The sequence below is a fragment of the Nannospalax galili genome, unplaced genomic scaffold, assembly GCF_000622305.1.
Source record: "Nannospalax galili isolate Female #2095 unplaced genomic scaffold, S.galili_v1.0 scaffold314, whole genome shotgun sequence".
Classification (NCBI taxonomy): domain Eukaryota; kingdom Metazoa; phylum Chordata; class Mammalia; order Rodentia; family Spalacidae; genus Nannospalax; species Nannospalax galili.
In genome coordinates, this window is record NW_008334709.1 from 342,136 (window position 1) to 355,747 (window position 13,612).

At 37.7% G+C, this 13,612-nt stretch overlaps 1 non-coding gene across 1 annotated transcript; it reads left to right on the plus strand.

Moving 5' to 3' along the window:
• The first annotated feature begins 12,991 nt into the window (after nt 1-12,991).
• On the plus strand, nt 12,992-13,205 carry LOC115069667. Its single transcript, XR_003848912.1, has one exon. It is a non-coding gene; the product is annotated as a small nucleolar RNA U3 (small nucleolar RNA).
• The last annotated feature ends 407 nt before the right edge of the window (nt 13,206-13,612 follow it).

The window sequence follows — 13,612 nt, forward strand, 5'->3', positions numbered from 1 at the left end:
AATAGTTGGTCTACTGAAGGTGATTTTAAAATGCCTTGAGCAATACAGAGGCCATGCTATGCCTGCACCTTTTAAATGGAATCCTGTATATTGCCATTCATAATTAATCTTGCACATACAATCCAAAACTTAAGTTGCAAAAGGGTATCATGGGACCATATATTATATAGCATATATATCTGTTATAATTATATTCCAAATGTATGTATCTGTGCTCTAAATGATCTGAAGGCTGAATCAGCAGAGACCAACTATTATTTCTCTCTCATTTGCCTCATTTTTGGTTACCTCTAACAATTCCTGAAAATTGGCTTAACACTTCACAAGTTTTAGCCAGTTACTATTCTTCCTTCATACAGAATTCATTTTCATGTTCCACTAGAAGGCTGGTTCTGGCTGGTGCAAATGATTGAATATGCTTTAATTAAGTCTCTCTAAGCCTGAGTGGTTCCTTAAGTACAACTCAAGATGAGGGGATCCTTTCATCTTGCAAAGGCCTGCTGAAGACTTCACAGAAGCCAGTGAGGCTGGTAAGCAGGGAGTTGCCAACAGGACAATTTTATTTTATTTTTCAAGCAAAAGACTCTGGTTCACTGCACCCTGCTTTTCCCAGTGATGCTCCCAGGATAATAAATAAGTAGGATTTAGTTATCACAAGTTTCTCTGAAGACTACATAAGAACATTTCAGTTCTCCAATAAAAGAAATAGCCTGAAAAGCTTTATGAAGTCATCTCTGGCTCTGGAGAACTGGCATTATCAACTCCCAGAAGAAATGGGAAGACACTTCTGCTATGCTATCCGCACTCCCTTGAGACTCATCTAAATATCATAACTGAAATATTGTCTGAGAATTCATCTGGCTGATGGAAGGATCAGCTGCTTCTTCTGATCTGTGCTCAATATGTTTGGAAATCCATTGTTTTCAACAATGCACCTTTTCCCTATTCCTGTACATTATGTGACTTTTTTTTTAACTTACTTCCATGACCAAGTGAAATGTGCTTTAATGTTAATCTTTGACTAGAAAGGATCAAAAGGCAAAGCAGTGACAAAAATACTTCTTTGATGTATGTCTTATGTTTCTGAAGGGTGAAAAATAGCAAGACTGAAATGGGTTACTTACTCTCAGTCCCAATCTCTGATAGGCTGTCTTGTTCCATAAAACTCAATCATGTGGTTAAAACAAAGAAGGGTGCAAGATGCATCACAATGGTTTTTAAGATCTCAGTTGCCTCCTTAAAGGCTCAGAGACTTAATTAGCATGGTCCCCACAAGTGTCAATAGCAGTGTTTGCTAACAGACCTTGAACAATAAAAGCATCATCATTGTATAAATGGTATTAAATAGCTATTTTTTTAATTTCAATAAATCTTAAATGAGATGCAGATTGAATTTACCCTTATAATTCTTTATTTATTCCTATGACTTCTCAAACAGAAAGCAAAGTTTAAGCAGTAAGAGTTGTTGAAAATAAGCTTTTTGTTCCTAATTGTCCTGTTGAAATAAATTTATAAGATAGGCATGTTTAATCAGCCTTGGAGCTGGATTCAATTTAGGGATGAATGATGAAATTCTAGAACTGAATTTCAAGTGAATAGAAATCAAAATAATTAAGCCCCTCGTCATTCCTCCAAAGCCCTCCAACATAAGTTTACTAACGTGATATAGAAAGAAAAGACCACTGGACTACAAGTCAATCAGGCAAAAAGCCATATGTGCACAGAGTCAGAAGTCTCCCCATTCCTTAGAATCATTTTAGGATTCAGGAGTGATTTTTATCTTTCTTCTTCCTAGGTTTATTTTGGTGAGGTTTTAATAAACTGGCAGTCCAAACAAAGGGAGTGCTAACTGCCAGGGCAAGGGCCATGTAGGGGCAAAACCAAACATAAAAGGTAAAGAGATTCATTTACCAAATAGTTAATGCCCCTAAATTAGGGGCGTTAGGAATTTATGAAATTGTATAATGAACCTCAGATGTTAGCATTACAAAGCAAGGAGACAAAACTGTGATATTAGCATTGTTATTACATTCTATGGAACCACGCAAGAGGGAGAAAAATGTTAACTCTGTCTTCACTGAGAAATCATAGTTGCAACAACAGCAACAACAATAATAATAATATGTACTGCTATTACTGCTGCTAGTACTTGTTATAGTCAGGCAATGTGTTAAAGTGATTCATGTATTATCTCATTTGATGTCCAGAAAAGAATGAAATTAAGTATCATTACAATGTCCCATATTCACAATCTCATATTTTAAGCTATAAGCATTTCAATTTAAAATGTAGAATGAAACTAGAAATTTGCACCAATATTAATCAAGCAAAGATAACCATATCAATGCTGCTACAATAGAAATAGAAACCTAAACTCAGTCTAAATTCAATTTTACAAAAATGTAAAGGTGAAGAGTTTTTAATAGCTGGATGAGGGAAAATATCTTAGTTTGGTGTGCTTATTAATTGGCTTAATACAAAGAGAAAGTAGAGCTCTTTCCATCTTTATGACTAGAGGCAGTTTTACCACTCAAAGCAAGGAGCCATTTGAAGAGATGCTCCTGTTCTTGGGACCAGACTCACAGCCTTGCTCTCTCTCTTCATGGTTACCCATCAAAGGGTTGGCTTCCAAATCTAGGGAATGATAAGCTTAGATTCTGAAACCAACAGCAACATTTGTAAAATATATTTTCCATAAACAGGCAATGAGAGGTTTACAGTCTCATTTAAAATCTAAATACTCTAGAAAAAAAATGATGTCAGAAATAGAAAGGAACAAGCTTATGGAAAGTGTGGTCCATGTGGTAGGAACACTGAATGCTTCCTGGTCAGTGTTTGAGTCATGTCTTATTCCAGCTCCATACATGGGACACCATAGCAGTGAAACATACAAGCAGTGAAGAAAAATGTATTTAAATGTATTTTGACTGATACAGATAAATATTAATATTTATGAACTTCCATGTGCTACATATTATTTTTAATTCTCTTTATTTCTTCTTTTCATTTAATTTTTTCTCCATTCTAAAAAGCTATTTAATCTAGGGATTATAAATTATACCTCTTGAAGTCCCTAATGTTTTAGGAAGCTAGAAGATGCCCAAGACTCAGGACAAAGTTGGGCAGTTGACTGGAAAATCCATCATGTTCTCATAGCTTTAAGGGCAGGTGTCTAAATTAACTCCATAAATTCATGTGGCAGTTTGAATGAGAATATTCCCCACAAGCTCACACATTCGAACACATCGTTTCCAGTGGTGGTGCTGCTTTGGGAGGGCATGGAACTTTTAGGAGGTGGAAACTTGCTGGAGGACGTCCAACACTGGGGACAGGCTTTGAGGGTTTATAGCCTCACCCCAATTTCTGTTCATTCTTTTCTTCCTATGTGGATGAAATGTGATCTCTCTGCTTCATAATCCTCCTGCCATGCCTTTTCTGCCATGAGAGCCTCTATCTATCCAGATAAAGTCTGCTAAGGAGAATCTTTTCTTCCTTAAATTGCTTTTGGTCAGGGTATTTTATCACAGCAACAGACAACTTGAGACTTTATATTGAAAACCTAAACATAGACGAGAATTTTCTTGGCAAAGTAGCATTTTACATGACAATTCTGGCCTTCCTTCACGTGGGTCCCAGAGATCAAACTCAGGTCTTCAGGCTTTGCAGTACCTGTGGAGCGATCTCAATGGCTCTTTAGTGTATTTTCAAAAGTAAGTTAAATGCAACGCAACATTCTGCAGTGTGACAGCAGCTAATAGATTACTCAATATCGTTTTGTCACAAATTGGTAGAAGCTTCTAATTTCAAAATATGAAAAAAAGGGTGGTAAAATCGAAATTCTTCAAATTAAAATTGTTTATATCTCAGTTTTTTTTTATTTGTTGTAGCTTCTTTTCCTATGATAATTAAACCTAATATGATTAGGTTCCTCATAATTTCATAAAACGAATATGCTGGAAAGAATATGCTGTGATAATTGTACAGGTGTTTTTATACTTTTGAGAGTTATTTCATTTTTAATGAAGTATGTAGCAGGCAGGATATGTGCCCTTGAGTGCAGACACCCCTGGAAGCCAGGTGTTAGAAACCCAGGTCCTGAAGTTACATGCAGTTGTAAAACACCCAGGGTGGGTGATGGGAACCAAACTAGGGACCTCTGCAAAAGCAGCACTTGCTCTTTACCTCTGATCCATGCCTCCAGCACCTGAACTAGTTGTTTCATCAGGTACTAAAAGTTCTCAAAATTTCAGTCTCCCAATTTCCATAGGTGATGAGGAACTGTTTTCTCATTAGAAGTAACATTGCAGCTGGTTAGTGTTCTACAACAACTCATTGATGCCCAGGTTTAAGTCCAGTTTTTTTGTGTGTTTTATTGATCAGAATTATTAATACTTGCACAGAATGGGAAAAGCACCTCAGCATCTGAGAAGTGAAAAGTATGAAACTTTGGAGGGAGCACTTGAAGGTGAGATGTGCTGAACTGCAAGTTTGCAAATATGCATTGTTGAAGAGTGAGCTGTTAGCTTGGGTGACTCTATGGTTCCCACCTTTATTCTCCATCACAGCCTGTGAGAATGCTTGCTGGCTGTACTTTCTCTGGCCTATACCTGTTGCTCTTAAACAAACATTCGTTCTATGTTATTCCATTATAGAAGAGAACAAATCCGTGTCATTTGCAACTCATGTCTAGTAACAAAAAGAAATTACTGAAAAGCAAATGTTTAAAGACTAACCTTTTAATTTAATAAAGCCCTGCAGTTTATACGTGACTTCTGCAGTTCCACTCACCCAGGAAGGGGATCAATTTTCAGCAAAAGAAAGTTAAACATGAATAAGAGTAAGTTTTCAACTTAGCTTTTACTTATCTTTTAATTTCATATCATGATAAATTGTTTATTAACCTCAAAGTATTCCTGAGGGAATCAAGTAAATTATTATATGTGAAAGTACTCTGAAAAATGCTATGACTTTTTTTACACATAAATAAAACTGTAAAGGTGCTTATTATTGTAGTATAAACTTTGGAATGTTTATGATGACTATGTGTTAGAGAAAAGCATTGTATATTATTGACCTACTGGTTGAAAAAATAGAGCATTTCTTTCCTCATTGCAATTTCTCCTTCTTCCAAAAGTATATATTCTCTTTCTTTTTCTTTCTTTCTTCTTTCTTTTTTTCTTTCTATCTTTCTTTCTCTTTCTTTTGTTCTTTCTTTTTTCTTTTCCTTTATTAATTTTACTTTGAGGCCAAATCTCACTATGTACTGTCTCTGGCCTGGAACTCACTATGAAGACCCTCCTAGCCCTACCTTTAACTCAGAATAATCTGCCTGCCTCTGCCTCCGAAGTGCTGGTTTGAAAGGTATGTATCACCAAGGTCAGCTCCAAATCTATATATTCTTAATTCTTCTCATGTCCTTGGTCTAATAACAGTCAGGACTTGGAGCACAGTACCCCAGCAGAGTTTTGAGTCACCTGGACATTGTTAAAAATTTCAGATTTTCAGAAAGCATCCAAAAACCTCTGGGGCTTGATCCAGCATTGCTTAATTTAACAAGCCTACATTATATTTGGATGCATACTAACATTAGAAAAGCTCTAGTTAAAATGAAAGCAAGGAGCCAGGCCTGGTGGCACACCTTTAATCCCAGCACTTAGGAGTCAGAGGCAGGCATATCTTTGTGAGTTCGAGGCCAGCCTGGTCTACATAGTGAGTTCCAGGAGAGCTGGGGCTACAAGGAGACCCTGCCTCAAAAAGACAAAAAAGAAGAAAAGAAAGAAAGAAAGAAAGAAAGAAGAGGGAGGGAGGGAGGGAGGGAGGGAGAAAGAAAGAAAGAAAGAGAAAGAAAGAAGAAAGAAAGAAAGAAAGAAAGATAAAGAAAGAAGAAAGAAAGAAAGAAAGGAAAGAAAGGGAGATGAGAGAGACTGGCCAAGTGATTTCTCCAGAACTTGAACAATGTGGATTTTATTGTTAGAATTGTTAAATATATTCTTCCTTGCCTTCATCATTTTACTTCTACTTCCTTGCAATGTCTTTTTTTCTTTTCTTTTTTATTCATTGTGTGATTTAGTGGTCCATGTTTTCCTTATAAAAATGTGTTTACATTTATCCATACATTACCAAAATAATAATTTTCTTAATCTGCTTGTTCCATGAGATTTTTAATTCCCAGTGGAAAGACTGGCATGTTAAAGAGACTGAATCTAAGATCTTTATCTCCACCTCAAACTCCAATGAAATTAAAATGCCAATCAGAGCCATGTTCCTATAAAAAGAGGATGAAGTTGGGTGTGTTGGCACATGCCTGTAGTTCCAGCACTTGGGAGGCAGAAGCAAGTGGATCTCTGTGAGTTCAAGGCCAGCCTGGTCTACATAGTGAGTTCCAGGACAGCTGAGGCTACAGGGAGACCCTGCTTCAAAAAGACAAAAAAAGGCGGGGGGGATGAATACCTATGCCCACATAAGTCTCTGAGAGGAGAGATGCCCAAGATTGAGATAATCACTAAAGGCAGATGGTTTAAATATTTGTTATATACAGAATGGAGACTTCACAAAATCCTTAAATAATGGCAACTGGAAATCTTTCAAGACTGAGATTGAATTCTCATGAATAAACACTCTTGTACTTGGGTTATTTCTAGGTTCATCCTCTAAAACTTTTCTGGCTGTTAATTATTATTATTTATGATAATCCTGTGATATAAAAGAATGTATTTCAAATCTCAGTTCTGTGATCCATTCTAGCAAATTATCAGTCCCAAAACTCAGTACTACAGATTGCATGTCACACTATTTGCATTGTGAAATAATGTAGCTTTAAACTTGTGTTATCTTGTCATGGGAATATTTTCAATCCACCTGTGGTTCAGAGACTATGGGATCTGTTATATTCCTACAATGGGCAGTGTTCTGAGTATCAACAATTATCTGTAAACAGGTGACACATTGTGAATAGGACATAGTGTCAATTTCTGTTTAGTTAAAAATATTTAAAAGCCATTCCTGGTGGTACCCACTTGATAAGCAGAGATGGGAAAATCTCAATTTGAAGGCCAGATTTGACTAAATAGTGAGAATCTATCTATCATTTATCTATATATTTTTCTATCGATCATCTATCATCTATCCATTTATCATCTATCTATCATCTATTTATCTATCATCTATAAATCATCTATCTTCTATCATCTATCCATCTATCATCTATCTATCATCTGTCTATTATCTATCATCCATCTATTGTAACCTGGAAGTTCCTCCACTATGATGGCAAACTATAGTCCCACCTCTTTTCCATGCTCTGTGAAAGGAGTCAAGCAAGGGGAAACCCATTACCTCTCCCACCCAATCAATTGACCTTAGCTGCACAAAGTGGAAGGGCTAAGGATATATAAGCTGAGAACACCACAAGGTATATCTCAGGCCATTTTGTGTGGCTGTCAGGAAGTCATGGTATTTGTGTTTGTGTGTGAACTTTCCAGTACAGTCATGAATGGGGGATACACTCTTCTGTAAGTAAACCAGCACCCCAAGCTCAGTTAGCAAGTCCAATAAACTCAGGATTTTCCAAACGTTGGTTTTGGAGAATTCTAGCCTCAGGTTGCTGTAAGGACAGGGAGGAGGGAACCAGATACCATGTGTGCCTTCTAGCAGCAAATTTGACTTTATCATCTACCTGTCTATCTATCTATCTACCTATCTATCTTTCTATCTAATCTATCATCTATCTATCCACTCATATATGTAACTACATATATGTATATCCACATATATTCATATACATGATAAATGCTTAAATAATTATGAGATATTCATTTTCTTTTTGGCTCTCATCTATAAGAAGGTAGTGTCTCATATGGAAATTCTTAATCAATGAGTTGTTCTAGAATGTCTACTGAGATATGGATAAGTAAAGGAGAATACATAACTAATTTATCTCTAATGTCAAAAGCCAACTTTAGTTACATATCCATTTTAATAAAGTCAGAATCAGAAAGGATAGCTTTGTGTGATGGTTTGAATGACAATGTCCTCCATAGGCTCCAAGTATTTGGACATTTTGTCCCCAACTGGTGACACTGTTTTGGGAGGTCTTAGAGGGTGGCCATGTTGGAGGAAACATATCACTGGGGGTGGGCTTAGAGAGTTCTTAAGCCTTTCTGGAGCTCAAGTCCATCTCTTACTTCCTGTGCCTGGTTGAAGATGTAGAGCTTAGCTTCTGCTTCTCCTCCAGCCACCTCTGTCACCACGCCTCTCTGCCATGATGAACTCTTGCCACTTGGAATCATAAGCTCAAATAAACTCTTCCTTTTATAAATTGCTGTGGTGTGCCCCAATTCCCTCTGTGTCTCCTGAGTGATCAGAAAAACCATATAATATATTCTATGTGAGTTTATTAACTTACAAAGGAATGAGAACCCAGCTCCTAGCCTAGCCCCAGGCCTCTGGTGGCTGGCTCAGAGCCTGCCATGCCCCAGCTACCATAGTCCCCGCATTTGCTCCTGCCTCAGGGGCCAGCAATCTCACCCCGGGTCCAAAGGAGTCAGTCCATTCTGTCTTTGAGTTGCTGCACGGGCTGCATGCCCACACCACACATGTTACCCACAGCTCCTGGCTTCCATCCCAAGATGGCTCCTGGCTTCCCTTCCTAGTCCATACTCCCTGTCAGGTGTTGCCGATTCCCTCTTGGGTCCAGCCCACGAGGGACTGCAGGGAACGAGGGTTCTGACTGAAGTGGGGGTGAGTGGTGCCTAGTCAACACACAGACACGGAGAGTCAGGTGGAAGCAGGCACTAGGCGAGGTGCTGCTGACCCGTTTAATACTGGGAATGGCACGCCTTATCTGTCTCTCCCCCTGCCCTCAGTGTCCCATAAGCTGGTGTATCACTCCCTGATAGATCCCCTCATCCAGGCCACTCGCGTCATCAGTCTTTAGGTCCTGGGGCAGATTATAGGTTGGCTCTTTTGCGGAAGCCCAGGCTGTGCTCTCAAGGCGGAAGCTGTGCTCTCTAGCACAGCCTGTGCTTAGGTCTGACACTTAACCTCCTACAGTCAGGCCTGCTCATAGGAGGAACCAGCCAGTCCAGAGACATGTGGTCAATGTTTCTATCACAGCAACAGAAAATTGACTAAACACACCTTGAAAACTAACTTTGCTTCTAGGAATGACAATCCTGACAAAATTTTAGGAGCTCACTGAAGATAAAAGTGGCTAAGATACCTTATGGATGTCCAAATATTTTTTTCAAATATATATTGGGGTCCAGAAAGATGGCTCAGTGGGTAAAAGTGCCTGCTGCCAAGCCTGACAACTTGTCTTTGATTTCAGGAACCCACATAGTGGAAGAAGTTTACTAACTTCAACAAGTTGTCCTCTGACCTTAGTGTACACAGTAAATAAATAAATAGATAAATAAATAAATAATTGATAAATAAATAAATGTGAAAATTTTTAAATTTTAAAATACTTTAACTCCTGTATTTGATGTCAGATATCCTTTAGAATTAGAATCTTTGTTTCTGCATGTGATTTCTTTGTTAATGCTCTATGGAGTTTGCCTGTAGACACTTTTCTCTTGTAGCATAAATGATTTTGACATAAGAACCTGAAGAAGGTTTGTAAATTCTCCTAGCACTTCCCTGACTATATTTCAACCATTCAATTTTGTATAGAATCAAAATAATTACAACTGCCATTGTCAGTGCCACTATAATGAGAAAAATAATTTTCTGGGGTGCATTTTAATAATGCAGATGACTCTCAACCTGCAATCCTACATTTCTAATTCATAGGCCTGGGATAAAGATCAGACATTTGCATTTCTAACAAGCATCCTGACGATAGTGATAGAAGTGGTAGCACACAGGTCCAGTTCCCTGCAAAGTAGATTGTGAATAAAAGATGTCACCATAAAAGGTTTCTGGGAGAGATGCTGTGCATTGATTCCTGAGCTCATGGGACAGTATTCTTAGAGCTTGGACACATGGTAGTGTGTTAGCCTCCCATGATGAGCTCAAGAGCTGTAGCACTTATTGGAAACATTGGAGTTGGAGTAAGAACCATGGATCTTTTCCTTTTGTTTCATGGAGTATTCGTTGCATACATAATGCTTCAGGGAAAGAAGGTGACCCTGGAAAGGCATTTTTTCACCTTAAAAGTGACTGGGTACAGTGTTATGTTTTGGCTGAATCACACTTTCCAGCTCTGATACAGGCGAGGCTCTTGACTAGATGACTGTAGTCAGAATAAAATGCTCACTTCAGTTTATTTTAGTTAAAGAGGAGGCGGTGAACCAATTATATAATACTCAACACCAGACAGATGGATTTGGTCTTGTCTTATTAATCACACATGTACACGAATACCACGTGTCATGCAAGACTACAGCATGACATATATTGAGGTGCACAATGAATCACTAGGGATGAACTAGTCAGATTTTGTATTAGCAAGTGGGTGAAGTAGATGAATTTGTTGTGCTGTGAATTTTAAGGAATCAAAGGCAAGTGAAAGTTGTGATCAGATGTGATGCAGCTAGTGAGTCTACTCTGCTAGGGGAATAACTTGGTTGGAATATAGGTTTTTAATATTTTTGTTATTGTGAGATTTTCATATATTGGGTATTGTATTTATATCATTTCCACTTCTCCCAGACCCCCTCTAACTTTTCCCATGTCCTCATGACTCCTTCTCAATTTCTTGTCCTCACCTTTGATTATTATTGCTATATATGCATGCATACATTTGTGAATATGTGTCAATATATTGCACTGATTCCATTTAATGATGCTCATGTATACGTGGATGAACACTTGGGATTATGCAATTTATCAGGGAGCTAGTCCCTGGAAAAAGACTGATTCTCACTCTCTCAGTATCCACTCATTGTCTTCTATTCATCTGGAGATGGGACCCAGTGAAAATTTGTCACTCGCCATTGGCATGTCAATTGATTTTGTCATTATTAAGATCTTATTAGGTTACCACACTGTGGAGAATCCAAGGGTACAGCTTCCCTATCCTGTCTAGAATGCATTATCTAACAGCAGGCACCTTGTTCCTCTGACTCTTACAATCTGTTCTTATTGGACAGGAGAATATCTACAGAGAGCAGAAAAAAATCTTGGAAAGCCTATGGAATCCTGTGAGGCTTGGAAATATGCACTTCTAATTTTTAGTTCTCACAATATTCAGTCCTAAATAGAGTTGGGCTTTGTCCTCAATAAGGAAATAAACTATGTGAACATCTGGCATATTTGCAACTGTAATTGAAATCATGGTTATTGGAGTATATGAAATGGCTTCAAAGATAGTTAATGGGGGAGTTTTTAATCTTCTGTCCTATTGCTTAGCTCTAGACTAATTAAGATAGAAAATGAAGTTGATGAGCATATTTACATGAATACATTTCTAAATACTCCAAGGTGCAATGAGATTTTGGAATCATTTAATTCTATTTGAGAGTCAAATCAAATTACACGTTTCTGATTCTAGGTTAATGGCTTTTGAAAAGTTCCGTGGGTCAAGAAAATTTTACTTTCAATATTTGCGATATTTCAGTATTATTGTAGCTTGAGTAAAGTGAAAACATATCAGAGAAGTTAATCTGATGAGCAAAGCACATTTAAAATTAAACTGACTTTAAAGTCACCTTACACTCATCATTAAACAGCAAAAGGGATTTTTTTATAAAAGATCAGAGTCCGAAGCTGGAGATCAATTAAGAGCACTTGCTCTTCTTGCAGAGGACCTGAGTTTAGTTCCAAATACACACTTGAGGTGACTCACAACCACCTGTAACTCAAGTGCCAGGGGATTAACTTTCTCTTCTGGACTCATAGGAACACATTCCTAAACACAGAGCCACATATACATATACTTTTACATATACACATCATTTTAAGAAAAATAAACATTTTTAAAAAGATCGCTGAGTTTGTGTGTGTGTGTGTGTGTGTCTGGGTCTGGGTCTGTATATGTATTGGTGTGTGTGTCTGGGTCTGTGTTTGGGTCTGTCCACTGGAGTGCAGTCTCAGCAGAGGCAGGAGTTTGTGGAACACTCTGGAGTTACAGGTAGGAATGAGCTGCCTGATGTGGTTGCTGGAAACTGAACTCTGATCCTCTCAAAGTGTTGTATGCACTTTTTATCTCTGAGCAATCTCTCTAGGGCCAAGCTATATTTCTTTAAACATGTTTTCTTCCTCTGTAATTTTATTTCAGGTATGAAGTTAGTGTAGTTTGCATATTGCAAGAACTAGAATACAAAATATTTACTGTTCTCCCTGGTTGAGAGAGAAATCTGCATGTTCAGATCTATGAGGTTCCACTAGAAACTATGAGCACAATAATAAAGAATTTATCAACTTCATGTAGAGTTTCTTCTCTGTGGCATTAGTAATGGAAATATTTAACCTGTGATATATTAGATATAACTGAGCTAAGTCAGCAAACTGTTATGTCAAATTTAAGCTCTATTAGAAGAAGATCTAAATATCTTGTCACTTACAATAGGAAAATGTTGGGATAATTTCAGAAATAAAAAAGATGTGGACTTGTTTTTATGATATTAATTCTTCTAATCTATGAGCATGGAAAGTCCTCCATCTCCTGGTGTCTTCCTCAATCTCTTTCTCCAAAGATTTAAAATTTCCATTGTAGAGGTCTTTGGTCAAGTTTACTCCTTGATATTATTTTGAGGCTATTGTGAATGGGAGGGTTTCCATGTACTCTTTCTCAAACTGATTGTTGTTGGTATAAAGAAAGGGAATTGATTTTTGTAGACTGATTTTGTGACCTGCCACTTTGCTGAAAGTGTTCATTATTTTTAGGAGTTTTCCTGTGAAATATTTGGAATCTCTTATGTATAAAATCATATCATCTGCAAAGAGAGATAATTTGGCCACTTATTTTCCAATTAGTATTACTTTAAATTTCTTCTCTTGTCTTACTGCTCTAGCAGGAGTTTCAAGCCCTATTTTAAAAGGGGATGGAAAGAATGTACTTTCAGGGATTGTTTCTGTAGTTTGTTACTAGGGAAGTTTCCCTGACTGTGTAGAGTACCAGAAACGATGAGAAGGAGATGGAGCATTCTCTCCTGAGCATGAAGTTGGATCTTGGTGTTGCTTCACTGCAACTACCTTCGGCCATTGATGGTCATTCTTCTTTCTTTTGGGAGAGTAGGGGAAGAGGATGCAGTCTGAGTGGTTAAAAAAAAAAAAAAGGAGTGTCTTGGTCCTGATTTTTCATGGGAATTCCTCCAGTTTTTCTCCATTTAGAATGATGGTCGCCATGGATTGGTTATATATAGGGGCATTTAAATGTGAGGGGGAGAGGTTATACAAGGACCTGTGTGGGTAAAGGGGAAGAAGGAGCTCAAGAGAAGGGGGACCATAGGAGACAGCTATTATCGAAGGTGAAATGGGGAAAATGAAGGTATTTTAATTGGGAGAAGGAGGAGGGAGGGTTAGACAGGGAGAGAGAGAAGATAAATAATGCTTAGTTCATGTGAAAATCCAGAGGGAAATGTAGTAGATCAAAAACATACTGAAAAATTATACATAGAATATATCTACATGTAACTATGTGCATAGCTGAAGGCTATATAACAAAAAA